Source organism: Oryctolagus cuniculus, chromosome 12, assembly GCF_051225735.1.
Source record: "Oryctolagus cuniculus isolate XC-2025 breed Fujian yellow rabbit chromosome 12, ASM5122573v1, whole genome shotgun sequence".
NCBI classification, from domain to species: domain Eukaryota; kingdom Metazoa; phylum Chordata; class Mammalia; order Lagomorpha; family Leporidae; genus Oryctolagus; species Oryctolagus cuniculus.
Genome location: NC_142878.1, coordinates 98,512,956 through 98,539,024, shown reverse-complemented (window position 1 = coordinate 98,539,024; position 26,069 = coordinate 98,512,956). Strand labels below are relative to the sequence as shown.

Here is a 26,069-nt window from a genome sequence, read left to right as displayed (position 1 = left end):
TACATGCAATGAAAAAGTCATTCAAAATGGAACCAAACTTTTTAAAACCAAACAAAAGAGAGTTTGTGTTCAGAAGACTTCAACTTCACAAAGAAAAAAGCTAGAAAGAGAAAAATGGAAAATGTTATCAGGTGAAAACATGGTGAAAAAGATTAAAGAGCACTGTACATCGTGAATTTAGGAAAATATATAAATTTAACTGGATTTGTGCTTTTAAGCTTTTTAAAAGATAACTGAAAGCTAAAAGCAAAATTAAAAATGTAGAGATTGGGACAGTGCTGTAGCATAGCAGGTTAAGACCCCAGTCTGCAGTGCCAGCATCTCATATGTGTGCTGGTTCAAATCCCAGCTGTTCCACTTCTGATCCAGCTCTCTGCTATGGCATGGGAAAGCAGTAGAGGATGGCCCAAGTCTGTGGGCCTCTGCACCCACGTGGGAGACCCAGAAGAAGCTCCTGGCTCCTGGCTTCGGATCAGCACAGCTCCAGCCACTGCAGCCATTTGGGGAGTGAACCAGCTGATGGAAGACCTCTCTCTCTCTGCCTCTGCCTCTCTGTAGCTCTGTCTTGCAAATAAATAAATAAGCCTTTTTAAAAAATGTAGAGATTACTATATCCATATAACTATAAAACATAAGACAGTAATAGAATGAGGAGAAAGACTGAAATGAATATACACTGCTTAAAGCATCTTTTACAAAAAGATTTAAAAGCTACATAACAGTAAATTACAGATAAAAATTGTAAACTCTAGAGCAACCAGCAAAAAATTAAAAAGATGTGGTTAATAAGTGAAAACGATATAGCAGATTATACGAAAAACTCAAAATGCAAAAGAAAAATAATTTCTACTTCATTGTGATCAGGTACATACAACCTACATTTTTAAAGGAAAATTATTTTAATAGTTACATGGACTTACCATGTATAAAGACAAAAATGGGCTTTATCATTGCTTGAAATTTTATTTATTTTGGTTGTTCACTGATTGTGTGTCCCATCACAACAAACGTTGCATGAGAAAAAAACTTTTCTTGTAAAATTTTATTCTATGTTTATTACTGTAACTCCTAATGCCTAGAAAAATACAAGGCACATAGAAATAAATTAAATGAATGAATAAACCGATCTTTTTTAAAAAATGTTTTTTGCTAAGACTAATCCTTGAGAACAGATGAATGTTAAGTAACTGCTTCAATTTTATTTATTTATTTTTTTGACAGGCAGAGTTAGACAGAGAGAGAGAGAGAGAAAGGTCTTCCTTTTCCATTGGTTCACCCCCGAAGTGGCTGCTATGGCTGGCACGCTGCGCTGATCTGAAGCCAGGAGCCAGGTGCTTCCTCCTGGTCTCCCATGCGGGTGCAGGGCCCAAGCACTTGGGCCATCCTCCACTGCCTTCCCAGGCCACAGCAGAGAGCTGGACTGGAAGAGGGGCAACCAGGACAGAATCCAGCGCCCCGATCGGGACTAGAACCCGGGTGCCGACGCCACAGAAGGACCGATTAGCCTATTGAGCCGTGGCGTCGGCCTCCCATTTTATTTTTTAAAGGCAGTACAATCCACTTCCCAATCAAAATCCTATCTGGAACTGGAATCTATATAGAAGTTCAAAGGAGGCCCCTGAATACCCAAGGCAGCCCTGAAGATATCTCTATGAAATACAAAGCTCAATTCAAAAACTCTTGCTTTCTGTCATTTTACTGACCACTATGAAATACCTTGGTTTTAAAAACAGTTCCATAGAAATCTGCTCTACACGAGACACAAGGCTTGAAATGTGTATCTCGGGGCCAGTGCTGTGGCTCAGCAGGTTAACGCCCTGGCCTGAAGTGCCGGCATCCCATACGGGTGCCGGTTCTAGTCCCGGCTGCTCCTCTTACCATTCAGCTCTCTGCTGTGTCCTGGGAGGGCAGTAGAGGATGGCCCGAGTCCTTGGGCCCCTGCACCTGTGTGGGGGACCTGGAGGAGGCTCCTGGCACCTGGCTTCGGATCGGCACAGCTCCGGCCGTTGTGGCCATCTGGGGAGTGAACCATCGGATGGAAGACCTCTCTCTCTCTCTCTGCCTCTCCTCTCTCTGTGTAACTCTGACTTTCGAATAAACAAATAAATCGTTAAAAAAAAAAAAATAAAAAATAAAAACAGTTCCATTAAGTTGTCACATACCATGACATTTACCCATTGAAGTGTTCAAATCAACAGACTGTCAAATTCAAAAGCTGTCACTAACACAATTTTAGAAAATTACACCAACCCAAAGAAAAACTTCATATCCATTACCAGTTAATCCCCATTTCCAACCCCAGCTCCAGTCCTATGCAACTATTCATCTACTTTCTCTTCATATAAATTTGAAGAATTTTTCTTATACAAGGAATCATACAATACATGATTTTTGTGTCTGGCCTCTTTTAATTGGCATAATGTGTTCAACATTCTCCCATGTGATAGCATGTATAAGTATTTTGTCCACTTTTGTTGCCAAGCAGTATTCAAGTATATGGATATATCATATTTTATTTATCCATTCATCAATAGACATTTGGGTTACTTGTACTTTTTGATGAATAATACTGCTAGAAACATCTGTGTACCAGCTTTTACATAGCAATGCTTTCATATTTCTTGGGACATATGGTAACTGTATCTTTAATATTTAAAGGAACTACCAAACTGTTTTCCAAAGTACTTGTACTTAATTCCCATAAGCAAAGCTTGAGTTTTTTTTTTTTTAATTTCTTTGTTGACTATGTTTTTAATGTAATATCTAAGAAACCATTACCTAACCAAGGATCAGGAAAACTTACTTTGCTACTTGCCTCTAAGAGTTTATAGCTCTAGCTATAATGTGATTTGAGTTAATTTTTGTGCTTGGTGCGAGGCAGAGGTCTAAACATTCTTTGAATATATAGTTGCTCAAACAAAAAAACATTAACATGTCTTTTATTTCCTGATTTCACAGTCCTAGTACACTTGTTGAAAATCTGTTGACTGTGAAAGTACATTTCTGGACTCTCAATTCTATTCCACTGATGTGTAGACCTTTATGCTAACGCCTGTTGTCTCCATCACTGTAGTTCTGGAGTATCATTAAAATTGCTAAGTGTCAGTCCTCCCATTCTGACCTTCTTTTTCATTGTAGTTTGGTAACTCTGGCTCCCTAATACTACTGTGTGATTTTAGGATCAGCTTGTGAAAATCTACAATGACAACAACAACAAAAATCCAGCAAGATCTTTGATAAAGTGTGCTTAATCTGTAGATTAATGTGGGGCTTAATACAGTTTTAACAATATGAAACCTTCTGATCTATAAACATGTCACATCTTTCCATGGATTTAGATCTCTCATTTTTTCAAAAAACATTTTGTTGTTTTCAATACTACTCTTGTGCGCTTTATTTAAAAAATTGTTTTAAAGTATGTTTTAATGCTATTGTGAATACAGCTGATTTTTTAAAAAGATTTATTTATTTGAAAAGTAGAATCAGAGTCAGAGTTAGAGAAAGACAGAGAGACAGAGAAGAACCTTCCATATGCTGGTCCACTCCCCGAATGACCACTATGGCCAGGGATGGGCAGGTCAAAGCTAGGAGCCTGGAACTCAATCAGTCTCCCATGTGAGTGGCAGGAACCTAAGCATTTGGGTCATCTTTCGCTGTTTTCCCAGGCACATTAGCAGATAGCTGCATCAGAAGTTCTGGTACTCGGATTCCAATCCAGCTCCCTGCTAATGTGCCTGGGAAAGCAGCGGAGGATGGCCCAGCTCTTGGGCTCCTGGCTCTTGGCTTAAAAATTTGCTCTGTGGGCCAACGCCGTGGTAAAGTAGGTAAAGCATCCCTCCGGCAGCGCCAGCATCCCTCATGGGTGCGGTTCGTGCCCCCGATGCTACTCTTCCAATCTAGCTTTCTGCTTATAGCCTGGAAAAGCAGCAGAAGATAGCCTCACTTCTTGGGCCCCTGAAACCATGTAGGGGACCTCAAAGAAGCTCCTGGCTCCAGCTTTTGAATCGGTTCGCCTCTGGCCATTGCAACCATTTGGGGAGTGAACCATTGGACGGAAAACCTCTCTCTCTGTAACTCTACCTCGCAAATAAATAAATAAATCTTTAAAAAAGTTGCTCTATCTCCCACTGCTTTTCAGAGAGAAGGTGGATAAAAAGGTGCTGTGCGCTCTAAATCCATTTGACAAAAAGGACTAAGATAATCTAAGATCAGGAGCAGTAGTAAGCAGCCTTTGAACCACAAAATAGAATAAAAACTATGTTGCTTAGCACACCAAGTGTTGGTCCACTACTACTCAAAAGCAAAGCATTTCATCCTTGTAATTATGCTCACACGACACGCACTTATATACCCTAATGGTTGCGAAATTTTCTTCAGAATACTCAAGACTTTAATTTTTAAAGAAGAGAAAATGCCAGCTTTGATAAAATGAACATGCCTGCACTCGAAGGGAAAATTAAACCTTTAGGAAAAAAGCAATGAAACCACCAGATTGTGAAAAGGGTATTTTATCCACCAGGAAGTTTCTGAAAGCTGTTTTCTGTCATAAACAAACAAGGTGCCCAAACTCAGGACTGAACAACACATTCTACCAGTGCCACACAGCCACGATACTAAATTATTGTTCTTGCCAAGGCTTCAAATAGAGGGTACATTTCTAATTATGCTGGGTAAGCTCCAACTCCCTCAGTTTTGAGCAAGCAGAAAATTGTAGTCTAATGCTGCAAACTTCTATCAAGTTCCTAGTACCACGGGTTCAGTAAGTTATAACACACGTAAGATGGTGAATTTACTGATGACCAAAGATTGCCAAAATGACTTTTCACATACATTTCCTCAGGTTTTTAAACAAAAGGCATTTTAAAGTTGCTATAGCAATATAAAGGGAAAGTAAAGAATGACCAATCACACTGCCTCTGTTAAGGTCAGAGATGCTCTGTCTCATCTGCATTCCTTGTAGGCTGAGTCCTATTAGTGAGTCTCAAACTGAATTCTGCAGAACGGCATAGTTTCTAACTTCACAAGGCTGTAGTGATTGTATCTGGTGCCCAACACAGACAACCTAGTGCTGTGCTGCTCAAAAAATCCCAGCAAACCTTGTGGTCACTTCAATTCTAGAAGTCTCTTCTGCCTTCTCATTAACTGCTACTTATATTCCTCTGTTTTTCTTATGACTTTCCCACGTGGAGCATTCTCTAAAATACCTTCAGGCCAGACTTCAGCCCCTGGATCCTCAAAAGTGCAATAATGTACAGTTTGCAGGGCACTGTTAAGAGGTCAGGGAGAAGTCCCCTGGTGTTAATAGCTTCAGTAATATTGTTTTCTCCTTTAGACCACATCATTAAGGTGCTTTCATTATCCATAAAGCAATTCTTTATGTCACAGCAAATGAGATCCGGCACTAATTCAAATAGGCTAATTTCAACCTAACAAAATAATTTATTCCTAATAACTAAAGGACCAAGACAATGACCAAAATTTGTAAAGACTTGTTATGATACATGAGGGATCTTCAAACATTATATAAAAATACGTATTACAAAAAATATGCATGGGCTTAAAAAATTTTACACTAAAATAAAGGTATCTTTTGATTCCATTTCCCATTAACTTTCTGAACTATTCTGATGAAGAAGAGAAAAAGAAAGAGAAAAACTTAAAAAAAGTTTTAAAAATGAATCCTACCAGAGCAAAGGATGATGCTACATGATAATTTACAAGGGAGAAGCCAGCAGAGAAGAAGCAAGAAGCCTAACGCAAAAAAAATGCTGCCCTTCCTGAATTGCAAGGTGACTTGAAGCAGAGGAATGAGATTTCCTTTCCAAGTTAGAACAAATGCACACATTAGCATTAAGTTCTTTTTTAAAAAAGATTTATTTTACTTATTTGAAAGAGTTAGAGAGACAGAGACAGACAGAGACAGAGAGGTCTTCCAACAGCTTGTTCACTCCCCAAATGACTGCCAATGGCCAGTGTTGAGCTGATCCAAAGCCAGGAGCCAGAATTTTCTTCTAGGTCTCCCACACGGGTGCAGGACCCCAAAGACTCAGGTCATCTTCTACTGCTTTCCCAGGGCTTAGCAGAGAGCTGGCTCAGAAGTGGAGCAGCCGGGACATGAACCAGCACCCATATGGGATGCCAGTACTGCAGGCCAACACTTTATCCTGCTGTGCCACAGCGCCAGCCCCAGCATCAAGTTCTGATAGGACCATCTCCTCGTCCTGAGGCTCTGCTCCATACTACTGGAAAGACACAGTTTTACCTTCTAAGCTACACACAGATTCAGTGACAGCCTCCAGAGCACCATGGCTTGCTGTGCCACCCTGGCATCCCAGGAAGATCCCACAGTCCCAGCAGGAAGCACTCAGCTCCACCATGAGGCGGCACTCAAAAGTCTTCACCATGGGTGTCTGCAATCACAGTTGGATATCCAAGTGGTCACACAGATCCGAGGAACTCCGTTACATGTTTTCTGGCATCTGGAAACTCAGAAGTCAACTCAGTACATTTCCAGAGGCCAGAGCCTCTACACCTAGGACCAAGCAGCTCAGAACATGTCCTGGGGTGGGGGCAGTGAACTTCCCAAGGCAGGAAGTGTTCAAGTTGCACATAAAGTCCTGACCTCTGGTCCAAGATCCATTTGTGGGGATCTTGAGGTGACCTTAGTTATAAGGGGGCTGCTTGGATGCAACATTTCTATCAGGGGCCTTGTCTGGACCTTGATTGCCAGGCTCAGAGCAGGAATAGAGCAGGGACAGACTGTCCCATGAGTCATTTGCGAGCACAGTTCTCAAAGTGTGGTACCATAGAAACACTAAGCGGAGCTGTGGGGACCCAGTACTGCTCAGAGAACTTGCAGGAGGTCTCTGCCACACAGCAGCATTCCAGTTCCTCTCAGTGCTCTAGGTCAGGGGTGAGGAGCCTTACTCTAGAAAAAGATACCAGTCCTAGCTAGACAAGACAAGAGGTCTCTAAGAAAATCGAGGAGCGTGATCACGAGACAGTATGACTAACTAGTCCACACAATCCTCAGGGAGCTGATTTAATAAGACATAAGTCTGCCCAGGTGCCCTGGAGTGTCACAGGATTAGACCTGGACTGGTTAAAGCCAATGGGTTATATTCAGCAGCCAGGGCCAACCTCATGGGCGTGCAGCCTACATGGTCACACAGAAACAGTCACACGGCTCGCTCTCTGAAGGGCCTGCACTGGGTTTAAACCTCTGCTGGTGGTGTCTTAAAAATCCTCAAAACTCTGTCTTTGAACTTGTGTTTTGTAAGCCAGTCAAAAGAGCATGAGTCTGAGCCAAGGAGGTAGGTGGAAGAAAGGAAAGAGCTTTATGTTTTAGTATCTTTAGTGGCCCTTTACCCCTGCCTTTGGAACAAGGTCCTCACAAAATTGTGCAGCAGGCCCAGTTAGCAGTGGTGAGGTAAACCCCTCCCAAGTAGCCAGCCACACTTTGAAGGAGGGAACTGAAGACTAATCAGGGATGGGCTTTTGGTATAGCGACTAAGCCTCTACTGTAATCCCCACAGCTCATGTTAGAGTGCCCAGGATCAAGTCCTGGCTGAAGTCCTGAATCCAGCTTCCTACTATTCCAACCTGGGAGGCAGCAGGTGATGGCTCAAGTACTTACATCCCTGCCACTCACATGGGAGACTTGGATTGAGTTCCCAGACCCTGGCTTCACATACCTTTCCAGCTGTTGAGGGCATTAGGGAAGTAAACTAACGCATGAAATATTTCTTTCTTCCTTTGAAATAAATAATAAATAAATTTTAAAAAGACTAATCACCAGGGACCTTGAGGACTCCTCAAACCCTCTGGTCCTAACCCTACCAGCAAATCTCCTTTCATACCTCAAGGTCCCTCTTAAAAGTCAGTTCCAGTCCCAGGGTGGCAAGGTACCCTCCTCAGACCCCCCCGCCCCCCGCCAACAGCTCAAGACTCCCCACTGGTGTGAACCAGGACACAAGACCTATGTTAACAAATCACAGCATGAGGCCACAGCATTAGCAAGAAGGGTCCTTAGTGACACAGCTCAAGTCCCTGTAGTTATTTATGCTCCACACACAGACAAGCCCAAAGACTAGGACCACTGGTTTTCTCTGGCTACCACCTCTCTGATACCCCAACTCTGGAACCGATGGAAGCTGAGGTTCCAACCCCAGGAGGGACACAGCTCTGGGGCAAGCAAAGCAGGATTTAAACTGGAACTTCACTGATCTTGATATATGGCCTAGGGCAGGTTCCCACTTCCTTTAACTAATATTTAAAAGGCTATCAGAAGTGCCTCCCTCACAGACCTTTGAAGAGAATTAGACAGGACAATGTGGTATAATTCAAAAAAACAAAAACAAACAAACAAAAAAACCTCTTGCTTCCCCTCCTTGTGTTGTTATTTAGAAATGAGACAACGGTACCTTAAGAAGCCTGACAACTGAAAGTGCTTCATTAATGCTGATTCTGTTAAACATCCTTTCTTGTCCCTCCGACCTTTATTCTTGTGACCAGAGCCTTCATTAACCATCACTTCCTGTCCCAAGACGCAGCAGTGAGGGCACTGTTAGTTCTGCATATATCAAATACCAACTGTGACCAGGGACTACAGGAATGAAAGCAGAGAGATAAAGTCCTGCCCTGGACAAGCTCACAGTCTTGCATGAAATAGGTACACAGCAAATAAATGGTGATTAAATGGGTAAGTACTTTACATATATAAAGAGTGTGTAACAGAAATATTTCTGTAATGAAATACATCCAAAAGCTCTGGATACTTACCTCTGTCAGGGGAAGGAGAGAAAAGTATCACAGAAAAGGAAGACACCCATACGGGATGCTGGTACAGCTGGCAGTGGCTTCACTGACTATGCCATGGCTCTGCCCGCCCCACACCCCCAAACCCCCAACAACCCAGGCTGTTCCCACTTGTGATCAAGCTGTCTGTGTGCAGTCTGTGAAAATTCACCAGATTCTGTGCAAATTAATTCGAGCGCCCCATGCCCGTTTTCCTGCACACACACCTTACACTTCCGAACAACCTGGAGAAGAGAGGCCGTGAGTCAAGGTCCTCTTCTCAAGGACGCGACCAAGGCTACTGCTGGCCAGGGACAGAAAACACCCAAGACGCAACCGAGGCCATGGGAAAAGTTCTTCCTCTCCCAAACCCTGCCACCACCCACACCCACCAGGACTCCTGTCACTCTCCACCTCCCTTTCCTCTCCTCCACGCGGGTTTCTGCCCCTCCCTTCCTCACCTCCACACCTACACATCACCTTTTCATTCTCCTCCCTTCCTCTCTCCTCCCGCGTCCCCCTTGAGCCCCTCCCTCCTCCACTTTCTATCCCAACTACCCCTCAAACACACACACCCTCCCCGCTCTCTGCACCTCGGGCCCCACCCACCCAGTGACAGGAAGGCCACCACGGCCAACCATCCACAGAAAGAGCTGAGTGGATATGAAACCAGGAGCCAGGAGCTTCCTCCAGGACTCCCACACAGGTCCAGGGGCCCAAGGACTTGGGCCCTCTTCAACTGCTTTGCCTGGCCACAGTAGAGAGCTGGAACGGAAGTGGAGCTGCTGGGACTCGAACCAACACACATATGGAATGCTGGTACTGCAGGCGGCGGCTTCACCCGCTATGCCATGGCTCCGACCGCCGCCCCACCCAGGCTTTTCCCACTTGTGATCCCGCTGTCTCCTCAAACGCCTAGGAAAGCAGAGGAAGTGGCCCAAGGACTTGGGCCCCCGAACCCACACCGGAGTACTGGATACAGTACCTGGCTTGGGCTCCGGCCTGGTCAAGCACCGGCCATTGTAGCCACCTGGCACCTGGGCGGGGTGAGCCCACACACTGAAGATCTCTCCCTCACCGCCTCATCTATAACTCTGCCCTTCAAACCAGTCTTTAAATAGAAAAAAGTCGCGTACTTACTATGAGGTGTCAGAATCTTGGGGCAGGCTGGAACAGAGCAAAGAGGGATTCTTGGGGTTTCTCTAAGCTTCTGCTTTCTCCTCCCTGTGTGCAGTCTGTGGAAAGTCACCGGATTAGGTGCAAATTAATTCGAGCGCCCCATGCCCGTTTTCCTGCGCACACACACCTTACACTGCCGAACAACCCGGAGAAGAAAGGCCGTGATCAAGGCCTCTTCTCACGGATGCGGCCAAGGCTACTTCCCACCAGGGGCAGAAAACCGGGGCCGTGGGAAAAGTTCTTCCTCTCCCCACCCCACGCTCAACCACACACTCACCGGGATGCCTGTCACTCTCCCCCTCCCTTGCCTCTGCCCCACGAGGGTTTCTGCCCCTACCTTCCTCGCCTCCACACCTGCACGCCACTTTTTCATCCTTCCCCCTCGCTCCCTCCTCCCACCTCCCCCTTACACCCTCTCCTCCACCTTCTATCCCAGCTACCCTTCACACACACACCCCACCCCCGCTCTGCACCCTGGGCCCCGCCTACCCAGTGACAGGAAGGCCACCACACCAAACTCTCCGCAGGAAGGCCGTTTCTGTGTCTCTGGAACATGAACGCAGTCTTGAGGTGTAGTCTTCCAGAAGGGGCCGAAGCAAAAGACTGCACCTAGAAATTTCCAGAAGCCCAAGATAACTGATGCGGCCGCCTCAGACTGCAGCCTCATCTGAACCCGGCCTGAACCTGGGGGGGCACTCACTGTGTCTTCTCAGGGTGGGCCACCAGCGTCGAGGATGGCTCCTCAAGGCTTGTGCCAGCGCTGGGCAGGAGCGGACACGACGCTGACTCCTACCTGAGCACCAGCACAGCTGCAGATGCGCCTGCGGGTGCACTTCCAGGTCACAGCGCCAGGCGCAGGCGCACTCCTCACTGGCCGTCGCCATGGCGCAACGGGACGCATCTGCGCACTGCGACATCCCGCGTCCAGCGCCCCCAGGGTCACTTCCAGTCCCGCCCCTCCAGGCTTTACCCAGGCGGGGCAGCCGCTGGTGGCCCAGGTACTCTGCACCCCACTTCCCTGCCTCCTGGGAGTCCTCAATGGAGCTCCTGCCCCCTGGCTTCTGTTTGGCACAGCGCATGCTGTTGAAGCCGCATGGGGAGAGAAGCAATGCAAGCGGCATCACGAGCGCTCTTTCTCGCCAGAGCGTCCTTCTGGGGGATCAACCCCCCAGGTGACTACAAAGGCCGGGGCTGGGCCAGGCCAAAGCAGATGCCAGGGACTTTATCCGGTGCTCCCTTCTGGGTTCAGGGGCCTACGTCCTTGGGCCATCTCCCTCTGCTTTCCCAGGTACGTTAGCAGACAGCTGGATCCCACGGGGAACAGCTTCCGGGAGGGACCAGCGCTGTGCGGTAGCGGGTAAAGCCACCGCCCACAGTGCCGGCATCCCATATGGGCTCCGGTTCGAGTCCCGGCTGCTGTACTTCCGAAGCAGCTCTCTGCTGCGGTCTGGGAATGCAGCAGAAGATGGCCCAACTCCTTGGGCCCCTGCACCCATGCAGGAGACCCCGGGGAGGCTCCTGGCTCCTGGTTCCTGGCTTCAGATCCGCTCAGCTCCGCCCTTTGCAGCCAACAGGGTAGTGGACCAGCAGATGGGAGACCTCCCTCTCTCTCCTCTCACTCTGCCTCTCATCCTCTCCATGTGTAACTCTCAATGAAAAATAAGAAAGATCGAAAAAACAAAACAATCCAGTTAAGAAATGGGCAAAGGACTTGAAAAGGCATTTTTCAAAAGAAGATATTCAAATGGCCAACAGACACATGACAAAATGCTCAGGATCACTAGCCATCAGGGAAATGCAAATCAAACCACCATGAGGTTTCACCTCCCCCCAGTCAGAATGGCTCTCCTACAGAAATCTACCAACAATAAATGCTAGTGAGAATGTGGGGAAAAGGGTATCCTAATCCACTGTTGGTGGTAATGTATAGTAGAAGAACCACTGTGGGAGACAGTTTGCAGATTCCTCAGAAATCTGCAAACAGATCTATGAAATGACCCAGCAATCCTACTCCTGGGAATTTACCCAAGGGAAATGGAATCAGCATATGGAAAACTTATCTGTACTGCCATGCTTAATGCAGATCAATTCAGAATACTTAAGTCATGGAATCAACCCAGATGTCCATCAACCAGTGACTAGATAAACAAAACATGGTATATATACACTATGGAATACTACTCACAGCCGTAAAAAAGAATGAAATCCAGCCTTTTGCAACAAAATGGATGCAACCTGAAGCCATTATACTTAGTGAAAAAAGCCAGTCCCAAAAAGAAAAATATCTTATATTTTCCCTGATCTGTGGTAACTAATAGAGCACAAAAAATGTCATATATATAAAAGAAATTGACATTTTGAGATTTGATTATTATTTACCACTCTTGTCTCTACTGTTGAAGAACTGGGTTTTTTTCTTTGCACTATCTATTGCATTCTTTACTTAGTGGAGGGTTAACCTTATGACTATAAGCATGCCAATGTAAAAATTGACAAAAATAAGAAAAGATGGAGGGAGGGTGGGAGTGTGGGTAAGAAGGAAAGTAAAGTAGAAAGCATTAGCATGCTCCTAAATCTGTATACATAAAATTTGTTCACCTTATATAAATTTTTAAAAATGAAAAAAAATACTGAAATTGAATACCAGCTTTTTAGAGTATCCCTAAGGAGCTCTCTTCAATCAGTACCTTGTCCTTGAAATTAAATGCTAAGAGCTAAGACTTTGTTTAGCAGTTTGGATCTTTGGAGAGCCACAGCCAATGTACTTTCTAACATTTTCTTTTTGTTGTTGTTGTTTTTACCTTTTTCTACTCCAAACTGATTTTCATGATATTGTCCCTTTTGAGAATGTATGCACTAACAATAAGCATGATTTTTCAGAAAAAAAAAATGAGCTTTCAACCAATTGCTGCTTGAAACTTTAACAGAAACCAATGATAAAACATAACACTTAACTGGCAGAGTCTCATAATCCTTATGCTACACTGAGACCATGAGCTAATTCCATCCTTAAACGTATTCTGATCAAGCTCAAACGGAACAGAGAGCCACACGCTCATGCTGGTACTGTGCAAAGCTACTTTCACACTACAGTGGTGGAGCTGGGCAGCTGTGATGGAAGCCACCTGACTCACAAGATCTAAAATATCAACGATTGGAACTTTACAAGGAAAATTCTCCAACTCCTGTTCCAGATCTAATACATAAATAACCTAACAAAACTAATACAACTACTGTATCAATTGCATAAAGGTTATAACATGCCTGTAAGATAAAATAAGGAGACACTGGGAGAGAATGAGAGGTGGAGAAGAATGCATCTTCTTATCAGACCTATGTGGAATGGTCACAAAATTGTCAAGGATTAGGGATAGGCATGGAACTAAAACTCAAATACAACTCTTAGAAATGTTTTCAAAGGGATGTAATGGGTTAAAATTAAAACACAGTTATAAAAATATACACTATCGCGGCCGGCGCCGCGGCTCACAAGGCTAATCCTCCGCCTTGCGGCGCTGGCACACTGGGTTCTAGTCCCGGTCAGGGCGCCGGATTCTGTCCCGCTTGCCCCTCTTCCAGGCCAGCTCTCTGCTGTGGCCAGGGAGTGCAGTGGAGGATGGCCCAAGTGCTTGGGCCCTGCACCCCATGGGAGACCAGGAGAAGTACCTGGCTCCTGCCATCAGATCAGCGCGGTGCGCCGGCAGCGGCGCCCATTGGAGGGTGAACCAGCAGCAAAGGAAGACCTTTCTCTCTGTCTCTCTCACTGTCCACTCTGCATGTCAAAAAAAAAAAAAAATATATATATATATATACACACATACTATCACAGTATTTACTTGCCAAAATTTAAAAATTTATTTTTAAGAGTATTTTTAGGTAAATAAAAAAAAAGGAAAAAAATTTTCTTTATACAAATGTAACAATTAGGGCTCACAAAATGAAGACTGACAAACAGCCAAAGGAGGGTCAGAAGAAAAACCACAGCACACACAAATACATTATAAAACATAAGAGACTGAAAATAAGTACACTTTAACTCAGGTAAGGTGGAGCAACAATAAATCCAAAAAATAGGACAGATACTGAAGGGAAATAGGACAAATTATTGAAGATGAAAGAAGGTATGAATTATGAAACAAAACAAAAATACCAAGACACTTGAAACCCAAGTTCTATGAAATGACCAACAAGACCACAGTCCTGGGAAGTACGATTAAGAAAAAAAAAAGACAAAGCCCTAATTAACCACACTAGAAATGAAAAAGGGAACACAACTTCAAATAACAGAGATTTACATCTTTCTCTGTCATTTTAATTTTAAAAGCTAGACAAACCAGATAAACTGAGTGAACAGAAAAATGAGCTCAAATTTACATAAAGAGTAAAAAACCTGTGAATGGACTAATAATCAGAATAAATTAAGATAATCAGTATTGTTTGACTCTTAAAAACAGATAAATGCAGATGGTTTTATGGAAGTGTCTTCTAAACCTTCAAAGAATAAATACTTCCCATGTTATATATACTGGGAAGAACAGAAAAAAAAATTTTTTAAAACCTTACCTAAGGTTTTAGGGAGGCCAGCATAATCAGATTCAAAAACAGGGCAAGTAAAGAACAGAAACTTATATGGAAATATGGGAATAACATCTAGTAACATAGTCCAAACATATTAAAATAAAATAAAGTATCATCTTCAGATATAAAAGTTCGGTAAGGACTGTGACACTACGGTGATTATCCAAAGCATATAAAATAGTTTTTAAAATTACAAAAAAAAGGAGGAGACAGTCCCAATAAACTTTTCTATATTCTCATTAAAATACAGACTGAAACATCATTTAATACTTAAAACTTGCCCCTATCAAAAGTGCTGGGAAACTCAGATAAGGAACATACACCAGAAATTAAGAGAAAACGTATTTAATGGTCAAATATTATAAGCATCCATTGTAATAGAGAGCTTAAAAAAAGACATACACATTCTACCTACTAACCCCCCCCACCCCCCCAGGATACTGACTCAGGTATTAAAAAAGATTTAAAAATTTAGAGATATAAATATTATAAAGTAAAATACAAGCTTATTGTAACTCACAAACAATATGCTTATTCACCTAGTAAATCAGAGGCAATCAACAGAAAAATAATGAGAGATTTTGGCAAGGAGACTACATACAAGGTTAACCCAAAAATCAATAGCTTTCTTACACCTTCAAAACAGCCAATTGAAGAACCTAATAGAAAAAAGCAACATAAACCTTAAAGTGGGTATAAAACTAAAAGAAATGTGCAAGAACTTTATGAAGAAAACTATAAAACTTTACTAAAGGACATAAAAGAAGCTGAATAAATGAGAAGATATACTGTGTTCAGGAATGGTGAGACTCAATATTGTAAAAATGTCACTTTTCAACAAAGTAATCTATAAATGTAACTGCAGTCTGTATCAAAATTTGAACATGATTTTAAGAATTTGACAAACTAATTCTAAAACTTGCATAAAATTATGTGTAAGAAGTTTAAAAAATAACAACGAAAGATGCTGAGCTATACAGTATGAAAATAATATAACCTGATATTAAAATGGTATATTTGTTGAGATAAATCTATTTATTTGAAAGGCAGAATTAGAGACAGAGAGATAGTGAGAGACAGAAAGATCTTCCATCTTCTGGTTCACTCTACAAATGGCTGCGATGGCCAGGGCTGGGCCAGGCCAAAGCCAGGAACTAGAAGCTTTTCCCGGTTTCCCCTGTGGCAGCAAGGGCCCAAGGATCTGGGCCATCTTCCACTGCTTTCCTAGATGCATTACAGGGATCAGAAGTGGAGCTGCCAGGACTTGAACCGGCACCCATATGGGATGCTGGTCTCAAAGGCAGCAGCTTTATCCACTATGCCATAGTGCCAGACCCAATGGTATATTAATATGATAAACACAGAACTGAAGCGAGAATCTACAAACCTTTAACTCTTCATCACCATCACTGCTGTCACCTTCATCACAGGTAAGACTGATTCATCAATCACTACGTGCAGGACCTGGCTCTGAGTTGTACTGATTAGCTCATTTAATACACCAAGTCATTAAAGTAGGAATTTTTGTTATTTCTGCTTTACAACTGAGAAACTTATAACATAGAAGGGTTAGGTAACGTCTAAACTCTCACATCTAGAGCATGGCAAGACCGGGATTTGAACCTGGCACATCTGATCATAGTACCACATACTGTCCTGAAATCATTTCACTCGTTTTAGAGTCTGGAAAGTAAACAAGGCCGAATTTCCAGTGAGGGATGTGCTGGCTATCTCCCGTGTACCGCTCTAGATCCCCTCTCCTCAGCTTGCCCTAGGCTACAGAAGCTGAACTGCTAGGGCTCCATTAGCAGGTCTCCTGGCTTGTGGCTACCAATAAGGTCCAGCCAATGGGGAACGAGGATAATAATTGGGTCAAGGTGTTTATTCTGCCTGTTCACTGCAATCCTCTGCCCCAGAGTCATCTCTGCACACAGGATCAGTTTCTAGGGAGTTACCACAAAGCTCACTAGAGCCTTAGGAAAAGGTCACAGCTCCTACCAGTTGGTCCTCCCCATTGGCCCCTTCAACATCTAGCTTGTATCTGCAAGCAGTCGTCCCTTAAGACTAATGGGAGGAAAGAGCAGTTCTTACTTGCTCGGGATACAACATTATTCCTTTAGGCTTCCCTAAACCACCGCACATTTGTGAAAACACCATATTAAAACCTTCTCAAATTATCTCTGAAAACTACATTGTCTACTCTCCACCAGGACTTTATTACACAAAAAAAGGACCAATTAATTAAATCAGCTACTTAACAAAAATTACTTTTTATTTTTTGAAAGACACAGAGTGAGAGAGAGACAGACAGAGATCAATCTTCTATCTACTGGCCAGGCTGATGCTAGAAGCCATGTTTCTTCCAGTATCCCATGCAGGTGCAGGGTCCCAAGGACTTGAGCCATCGTTCGCTGCCCTCCCAGGCACTTTAGCAAGGAGCTGGATTGGAACTGAAGCAACCAGGGCTTTTTAAAAACACTATTGAAAATCTCCAAACATCTATGTAAAAAGACAAACCACCCAAATGTAACACAAAAGGACAGTCATCAAACGTTTCATAAAGCTACAGTAATAAAATAGTATAAAACACCGATGTGTAAAAATGATAAGGGTTTCACTTCATGGGAAGATGGCAACAACCGGCCAATACTACCTACCAACAACATTAAAAATACTCAGAGAATAATTTCAGAAAAGTTTGTGTAAAATATTTCTGATCAGGAAGAAAAAGAAACTGTCGAGAAAACTGAAGGTTGACTCTCAAGAGGACAGTGAGCTACACAGTCGGGTTTCACCACAGTTCTGAAGGCTGCCTGGGGCTCCCATCTCTACCAGGTGGGGCACTCAAGACATTAATTCATTTGGAACCCCCAAATCCTGAACCAAAGCATAAAGATGAATGAGACACCAATCCCTGTGCAGAACAGCAAAGTAAGGAATCTCCTCTTGATGCAGGCAAGGGGACAAAGAGGATCTGAAGCCCCAGACGCCCCTGCAGCCCCACCTGCTCAACACAAATGCCACCTTTTGGGGCTGAGGAAAAGCACGCTTTCTGTGAAACCGCTACCCGGAATCAGCTCCAGGCAAGAATAAACAATGTGGCTGCCAACTGTGTCCCGTGACCTATACCTAGATTGTATTATTATAATAAAATTACCATGTAAACTAATATATTCCTACTCTGGTGATACACCTGATGGCATGACACTTCTGAGAAGAAAAAAAAGGTCAAGAGAATGGGCAGTACTTAAACTCCATGCCAAAACACTGCCCCCAGGAATATTCAATTAAATTCCACTCCACAGACCACCTCCTATGCCTGCAGATCATATAAAGGGAAAGCCCCAAATCTCGTTGGGCACAGCTCACTCTCACTCATGTCCACACACCCTATGGAATATCTACTTCTGCTTTGCATGCAATTAAGTCTTAGTCCTCCACTAACCTTTATCTGCATCACATCCTCAAACTGCATACTCAAATTCTTTCTTGAGTTAGAGACACGATCCTGGACTCAGCCATCCCACAATAGTTTGATTCACTGGGACGGAAAGGAAATCTCTTCCTTACAATTTATAAGCACTAGGGGTCCTCCCTCTCATCTGCCTCCAGATTCCTGCTGTTTTAACACGGAGATCCAGAACAATCTCAAACAATTTAATGCAGCTTTCAAGTAGCTGTACCCCCATCCAACTGGAAAAACAAATCCAAGTCCATTCTATAAGAAAGCAGCTTCAATATAGTATTCAGATCATTACTGAGGGAAATCAAATAGAAAAACAGCTAACAGACTAGCAGGCAATTCACACTAGATCAAATGCCCACAAACATTCAATGGAGAACACAGAAACACACGCATCATCTCCCTAGTGGAAACCAAAGAAACACAAATGAAAACAATCATGCACTGTCATCTCACCCACTTTATTGGCAAAAAATTATAAATCTCATAATACCAAATGCTAAGAAAAATGTAGAAAAAGTGGATTCCCAAATGTTGCTTAATTATTGTTCAACAAATATTTACTGATCCACTATGTACCTGGTATCATTTTAGTAAAAGCCACTAAGTATATTTGAAGCTACAGTGACAAGACTCAAGCAATAAAGTAATTAGATGATGGGGGATTAGGAGCACTGGAGACACACTGAGAAGGCTATAAACTAAAAGGAATCAGTATAAGCATAGAGAGCAAGCATGTACAAACTTTTTCTGTAAAATGCCGGAGTAAGTTTTTTAGGCTGTGCAGGTCACTTGGGATCAGTCGAGTTTGGCCTAGGCACTGCATAAGCAGCAGCAAAAAACATAAAAACAAAGGAATGAAAGGGAGAAAATACGATTTTTCCTCAATCCTCATGATTTCATGCCTGGGACAAACTCCTGTGAAAAAAGACAGCTTAACAAGAGAGAAACAAGCAGGTTTATTAACTCATGCAGCACAGATCGCAGTGGAAAAAGTAACTTAAAACAGCGGCTTAGCTTTCTGTTTATAAGAGCTACAACAAAGAACAACATATTCTAGAGAGGTGACAGGAAAAAGGAAAGCAGTCAAAGGAAAACGGGGGAAGAAGCAAACTCTGCTCCCAAATTCTCCTGGTGCCACCAACTCTGGAAGCAAAATTTATACTGTGTCCTGAGGTCAGGAGGGCTTGCAGGCAAACAGTGTGAGCACAAAGACCCCTGGCACATCGATTACCTTCAGCTCAACTGGCCTTCATCTTCTGAGTAGAGATAGTTTGGTTTCCTTTATGAGTATTGATGTGTTTCAAAAAAACACTTTAGTTACATGAACATGCACAGAGCCAGGTATGGTCTTTGGACAACAGTTTGACAACCCCTATTAAGGCATAAAGGCCAAATAATTTAAAACTATTATGAGCGCCTGATGCTGCAGTGCAGTGGGTAAAGCCAACACCTGCAGTGCCAGCATCCCATAGGGAGCTGGTTGCCGCTCCATTTCCCACCCAGCTCTCTGCTATGGCCTTGGAAAGCAGTAGAAGATGGCCCAAGTCCTTGGGTCCTTGCACCCACATGGGAGACCTGAAAGAAGCTCCTAGCTCCAGCCATTGTGACCATTTGTGGAATGAACCAGTGGATGGAAGATTTCTCTCTCTGCCTCTGTTTCTCTGTAATTTTCAAGTAAATAAATAAATCCTTAAAAAAATCAACATCATTTTATGATGAAAACCTAAAGCAAATTGGTATAGAATAAACACTCCTCAAAATAATCAAGGCAATTTATGACAAAATCACAGCTAGCATCCTACTGAATGCGGAAAAATTGGAGGCATTCCCATTAAGATCCAGAACCAGACAAGGACGCCCACTCTCACTACTGCTATTTAATACAGTCCTGAAAGTTTTAGCTAGAGCCATTAGAGAAGAAAAAGAAATCAGGGGGATACAAATTGGGAAGGAGGAAGTCAAACTATCCCTATTTGCTGGCGACATGATTCTGTAAGTAGGGAACCCAAAAGACTCCATGAAGAGATTATTAGAACTCATAAAAGAGTTTGGTAAAGTAGGATACAAATCAACAAACAAAAATCAATAGCCTTTGTATACACAGACAATACCATAGCTGAGAAAGAACTTCCAAGATCAATCCCATTCACAGTAGCTACAAAAATTTTAAATACCTTGGAATAAATTTAACCAAGGATGTCAAAACTATCTATGATGAAAATTACAAAACATTAAAGAAAGAAATAGAAGACATTAAAAAGTGGAAAAAATTTTCACATTAATGGATTGGAAGAATCAATATAGTCAAAATGCCCATACTTCCAAAAGCAATTTATAGATTCATTGTTATCCCAATCAAAATACCAACAACATTCTTCTCAGATCTAGAAAAAATGATGCTAAATTCATATTGAAGGCCGGTGCCGCAGCTCAATAGGCTAATCCTCTGCCTGTGGCGCCGGCACACCGGGTTCTAGTCCTGGTTGGGACACCGGATTCTGTCCCAGTTGCCCCTCTTCCAGGCCAGTTCTCTGCTGTGGCCTGGGAGTGCAGTGGAGGATGGCCCAGGTGCTTGGGCCCTGCACCCCATGGGAGACCAGGAGAAGCACCTGGCTCCTGCCTCCAGATCAGCCCGGTGCACTGGCTGCAGCGCACAAGCTGCAGTGTCCATTGGGGGGTGAACCAACGGTAAAGGAAGACCTTTCTCCCTGTCTCTCTCTCTCACTGTCCACTTGGCCTGTCAAAAACAAATTCATATGAAAACACAAGAGACCCCAAAATAGCTAAAGCAATCAAACAACAAAAACAAAGCTGGAGGCATCATTAATACCAGATCTCAAAACATACTTCAGGGCAGTTATAATCAAAACAGTTTGGTACTGTCACAAAAACAGAGTGTAGACCAAAGCAACAAAATAGAAACTCCAGAAATCAATCCGCACATCTACAAACAACTTTTCTTTGACAAAGGAGCAAAAATCGATCCCTGGAGCCAAGACAGTCTCTTCAACAAATAGTGCTGGGAAAAGTGGCTCTCCACATGCAGAAGTTGAACAAGACTCCTATCTTACACTTTACATAAAAATTTTTGATCAAAATGGATCAAAGACCTCAATCTAAGATGTGATACCATCAACTTACTAGAGAACCCTACAAGACATTGACATAGGGAAAGACTGCTTGGAAAAGACCTGAGAAGCACAGTCAATCAAAACCAAAATTAACAAATGGAATTACATGAAAGTGAGAAGTGTCTGCACTGCAAAAGAAACACTTAGCAAAGTGAAGAGGAAAGTGAAAGAAAGGGAGAAAATATTTGCAAACTATGCAACTACAGAGGCAGAAACAAAAAGGAAAAATGTCTTTTTGTCTCGATTCTGCAACAAAGTAGAAAGCATGTATTGTGAATTATAATTATACAATGACCTTAATGAATGACTGAAATTTAACTTTCACTTTGTAATCTAAACACTCCAGAGAAATTAATCTGAAGAAGTACCTCCTTGGAGGCTGCACCAAATATGACAGAGAACACAGCTGTCTCCAGAGAAAGGTTTTCCTTCACACAGCCCTCAGAGAACCAGCACAGTAACAATCTCCACACACGGTAGTACAACAAACAAGGAAGGAGGGCACCAGTGGAAGCCATCAGAAAGCACTAGCAGGATAATCAGACACACATTGAACATGCCTGATCTGTTTTCTGTGTCTGCACATGAAACCAAGGCCTCATACAAAGCCTTTGATGTAGGTACTAGATACAAACAGGCCCTCCACTCCCAGAGTCTGTTTCCCTCTCTTTTAACTTAAAGGGCCTTTGCCCTGCTCTGATGATTTCAACTCAACCTCCTACTAAGATTAACTCAGGAAATTGAGGGAGGGGTCATTAGAGCCAGCTGGCCCCACAGAGTCCCTGATCGCAGTCACGTGCGGTCATTTATCTCTACTACAAACAGCTTGATGTTAACCCTTGGCTTGAGGCTTCTTTTCAGGAAGGCACAGTATCAAGCAAAAGTAACAGCTACCTTTACTAAGGCAGCCCAGACTGATCAGGCCCCCTCCATGATCCAGATTCCCAAAAAGACACAATGGTTGCCATATTGCTGACCAGTTGACGATAGGTCCTGAGCACAGTGGACCACCTAGAAGTCTGGATGTGCGCTGACCATGCCTCTCCCAGCTCCCACTTCATTATGTCAGATTCTTTACCCTTCGTCCCAGAGGAGTCTGGGAATCCAGCAATAGCTTCCTAAACGTCTTGCTCTGCGGCCTGCAAAATAAATACCTACTTTCTTCCTTCACGCAGTGTCAGTGATTGGGTTACTGAGTGACAGGCAAGTGAACCTAGGTTTTGGGGTTCTAAAAAAACAAAACACTGTATATGTAGCTTTTTGGAAAAAGAACAACCAGATGCAATTCACTATGTTTTTAAAAATAGCAGGCAATTGAAGTCACAAGAGACAATGAAAATATGACCCAGCATATTTTTAAAAACACATCTTCAGGGCCGGCGCCGTGGCTCAATAGGCTAATCCTCCACCTTGCGGCGCCGGCACACCAGGTTCTAGTCCCGGTCAGGGCGCCGGATTCTGTCCCGGTTGCCCCTCTTCCAGGCCAGCTCTCTGCTATGGCCAGGGAGTGCAGTGGAGGATGGCCCAGGTGCTTGGGCCCTGCACCCCATGGGAGACCAGGAAAAGCACCTGGATCCTGGCTCCTGCCATCGGATCAGCGCGGTGCGCCGGCTGCAGCGGCGGCCATTGGAGGGTGAACCAACGGCAAAAGGAAGACCTTTCTCTCTCTGTCTCTCTATCTCACTGTCCACTCTGCCTGTCAAAAATTAAAAAAAAAAAACAAAAAAAAAAACAAAAAAAAACACATCTTCAATAAATTAAAAAGTAGAATCATATAAACAAATTAGATACAACTGAGAAGAGAATCTGTGAAGCTGGTGATAAAAGTAAACAGTATAATGAAAACAGTCAAACTGTTTTCTAGAAGTAAAATGGGTTGTTTGACAAAGTGGTTAAGATGCAGCTTGGGATGCCTGCATCTTATACGGGAGAACCTGAGTTTGAGTCTAGGCCCACTTCCTCTTCCACCTTCCTGCTAACGCACACCCTAGAAGGCAGCAGGTGATGACTCAAGTACTCTGGTCCCTGACACCCATGAAGAGACTCAGAGATTGATTTCTTGGATTCTGCCTGGACCACTCCTGGCTGCGGTGGACATCTGGTAAGTGAACAAATGGATGGCAGATCTCTGTCCATCTCTGTCCTTCTCTCTGCCTTTCAAATAAACAAATAAAAATTCCTGATGGAAAGAAGTAAAACAAAGAGTATAGTAAGAAGTACTAACATACATATAATAGGAATTCACAGAGAGAGAGAAGTGATGACTACAAAGTCTTCCAGAATCAGTGACAGACAGTACAATGAATTCCAATTACGAGAATTACAAAGAATCCTCACCTAGGCATATTATTAAGAAACTCCCATAGCCAAGACAGACAATATGAGAAACAGCAATTCAGGTACAGAGAAGTTCTCAGCAGCAACACTGGAAACTGGAAGACAATGGAATACCTTATGATGTAGAAAGAAAATAACTGTCTAAAATAACATCTTTATAATAATGAGAGAAAATAATTGTTAGCCTAGAATTCTACAGCAAATAAAACTATCTTTCAAATGCAATAGCAAAATAAATACATTTTTCAGGTAAATAAAAGCTAAAAGTGTGAAAAGAAACTTCAGAACAAAAACAAATCCAGGAGATTGGTTTGAAATCCAAGAAGGAAAGCTGAGCCAAGAAAATGGCAAAAATATGCTGGCGCCGCGGCTCACTAGGCTAATGCTCCACCTTGCAGCGCCGGCACACCAGATTCTAGTCCCGGTCGGGGCGCCGGATTCTGTCCTGGTTGCCCCTCTTCCAGGCCAGCCCTCTGCTGTGGCCTGGGAGTGCAGTGGAGGATGGCCCAAGTGCTTGGGCCCTGCACCCCATGGGAGACCAGGAGAAGCACCTGGCTCCTGCCATCGGATCAGCGCGGTGCGCCGGCAGCGGCGGCCATTGGAGGGTGAACCAACGGCAAAGGAAGACCTGTCTCTCTTTCTCTCTCTCACTGTCCACTCTGCCTGAGAGAAGGAAGGAAGGAAGGAAGGAAGGAAGGAAGGAAGGAAGGAAGGAAGGAAGGAAGGAAGGAAATGGCAAAAATAGTATGTGGTTAATTCCAGGTAAACATTGACTATATAGAAGAATACTGATACGGAATTTGGGAATTAGACCAAAAAAAAAAAAAAAAAAAAAGAAAGAAAAGAAAAGAAATACCAACTACAGGGGCGGCCAGTTGGCCTAATGGCTAAGATGCCAGTATCTTATCACGGAGCCTGTGTTCCACTCCCAGCTCTCGTTCCAGACGCCAGCTGCCTGCTAATGTAGATTCTTAGCGACAGTAGTTGATGGCTAGATTGAGTTCCCCGCTCCAGCCCACTCAAGCAGGCCTGCTGTGCCACTGCCAGTATGTAAGGAGTAAATCATAGGATAGGAATGCAATCTTTTTTCTTTCTCTCTGCCTCTCAAATTATTTAAATAAATAATATCTACATAAACTAAAAATACTGGAAAGTAAGGAAGTGGAAGAAAAATTGCTACAGTTGAAATAACTGGATTTAGAATAAGGAGAAGTCTTTGGGCTTTAAATGTGTCATCAAACTTTTAAGAGTAACTACAAAAAAGATAGAAATAATTCATTACATCCAAAGTGGCAAAGGAAAATATGAAAAGGATAAAAATTTTTTTAAACTCAAAGTAGGACAAAAGAAAATGATAGAACTACAATGGAAAAATCCTCCAAATTTATCAGTAATCATAGTAAGTGTAACTGGAGTTTTTTCTTTTTTTCTTTTTTTTTTTTTTGACAGGCAGAGTGGACAGTGAGAGAGAGACAGAGAGAAAGGTCTTCCTTTGCCGTTGGTTCACCCTCCAATGGCTGCCGCGGCTGGCGCGCTGCGGCTGGCGCACCACGCTGATCTGATGGCAGGAGCCAGGTGCTTCTCCTGGTCTCCCATGGGGTGCAGGGCCCAAGCACTTGGGCCATCCTCCACTGCACTCCCAGGCCACAGCAGAGAGCTGGCATGGAAGAGGGGCAACCGGGACAGTATCCCGCACCCCAACCGGGACTAGAACCCGGTGTGCCGGCGCCGCAAGGCGGAGGATTAGCCTAGTGAGCCGCAGCACCGGCCGTAACTGGAGTTTTCTAAATAAAACAAGTATGTCAGAAAAGGTAAAAATATCTAAAACCTGCAAACATAATATGCACATTCAAACACATGCTGAGTACTTAGGAGAGTGATAACCTCAAAACACAAGGCTGCTGAACAACAGAAAGTTAAAGATGGGAAAAGATGTAAGAGGAAGCAGGGATCAGTGTGACCCTGCACTCCTGGAGGACCCGGAGGACCTGTCCCACGCTGTCCTCCAGGCCACCCACTCGGACTCCTGGCCCCTTCCATCAGTACAGCTGGTGAAGGAGTCTCCCACAGCCACATCCTTCTGTCCTCTTCTTGTGCCTCATCTTTCCATATTTAAGGTTCCCTGAGATTACCAGCCCCAGTCAGTAATCCAGGACCTGCAACCTTAACTCCCGCTGCTGCTTCAATTTCCCTTTGCCATGCAAATCAATAGATTCACAGATCCTAGGATTACAATGTGGACATCTGTATTTGAGCAGGATATGGGTGGGCAGGTGATGGCAGATGTGTCATCACAGTACTGAATATCAGCTTCAAAATCTAGTAAAATTTTTTTAAAGATTTATTTACTTGAAAGTCAGAGTTACAGAGAGAGAAGGAGAGGCAGAGAGAGAGAGGTCTTCCATCACTGGTTCACTCCCAGTTGGCCGCATTGGCTGGAGCTGCGCCAATCTGAAGCCAGGAGCCAGGAGCCAGGAGCATCCTCCAGGTCTCCCATGATGGTACAGGGGCCCAAGGACTTGGGCCATCTTCTACTGCTTTCCCAGGCTATAGCAGAGAGCTGGACTGGAAGTGATGCAGCC

General features: G+C 43.6%; 1 long non-coding RNA gene across 5 annotated transcripts in view; it reads right to left on the bottom strand.

Moving 5' to 3' along the window:
- The window catches only part of LOC103346136 (uncharacterized), a 114,139-nt gene extending 102,537 nt beyond the window's left edge, over nucleotides 1–11,602 (bottom strand). For 2 of the 5 annotated variants that reach the window (XR_016218334.1, XR_016218336.1), the window contains exons 1-3: nucleotides 10,676–11,601; nucleotides 10,465–10,584; nucleotides 9,937–10,031 (exon numbers count right to left, since the gene is read on the bottom strand). This is a non-coding gene — a long non-coding RNA (uncharacterized LOC103346136). Of the gene's footprint in view, nucleotides 1–9,936; nucleotides 10,032–10,464; nucleotides 10,585–10,675 lie in introns of all 5 variants that reach the window. The other 3 variants (XR_016218335.1, XR_016218333.1, XR_016218337.1) reach the window with 3 other exon arrangements.
- Between the last annotated feature and the right edge of the window lie 14,467 nt (nucleotides 11,603–26,069).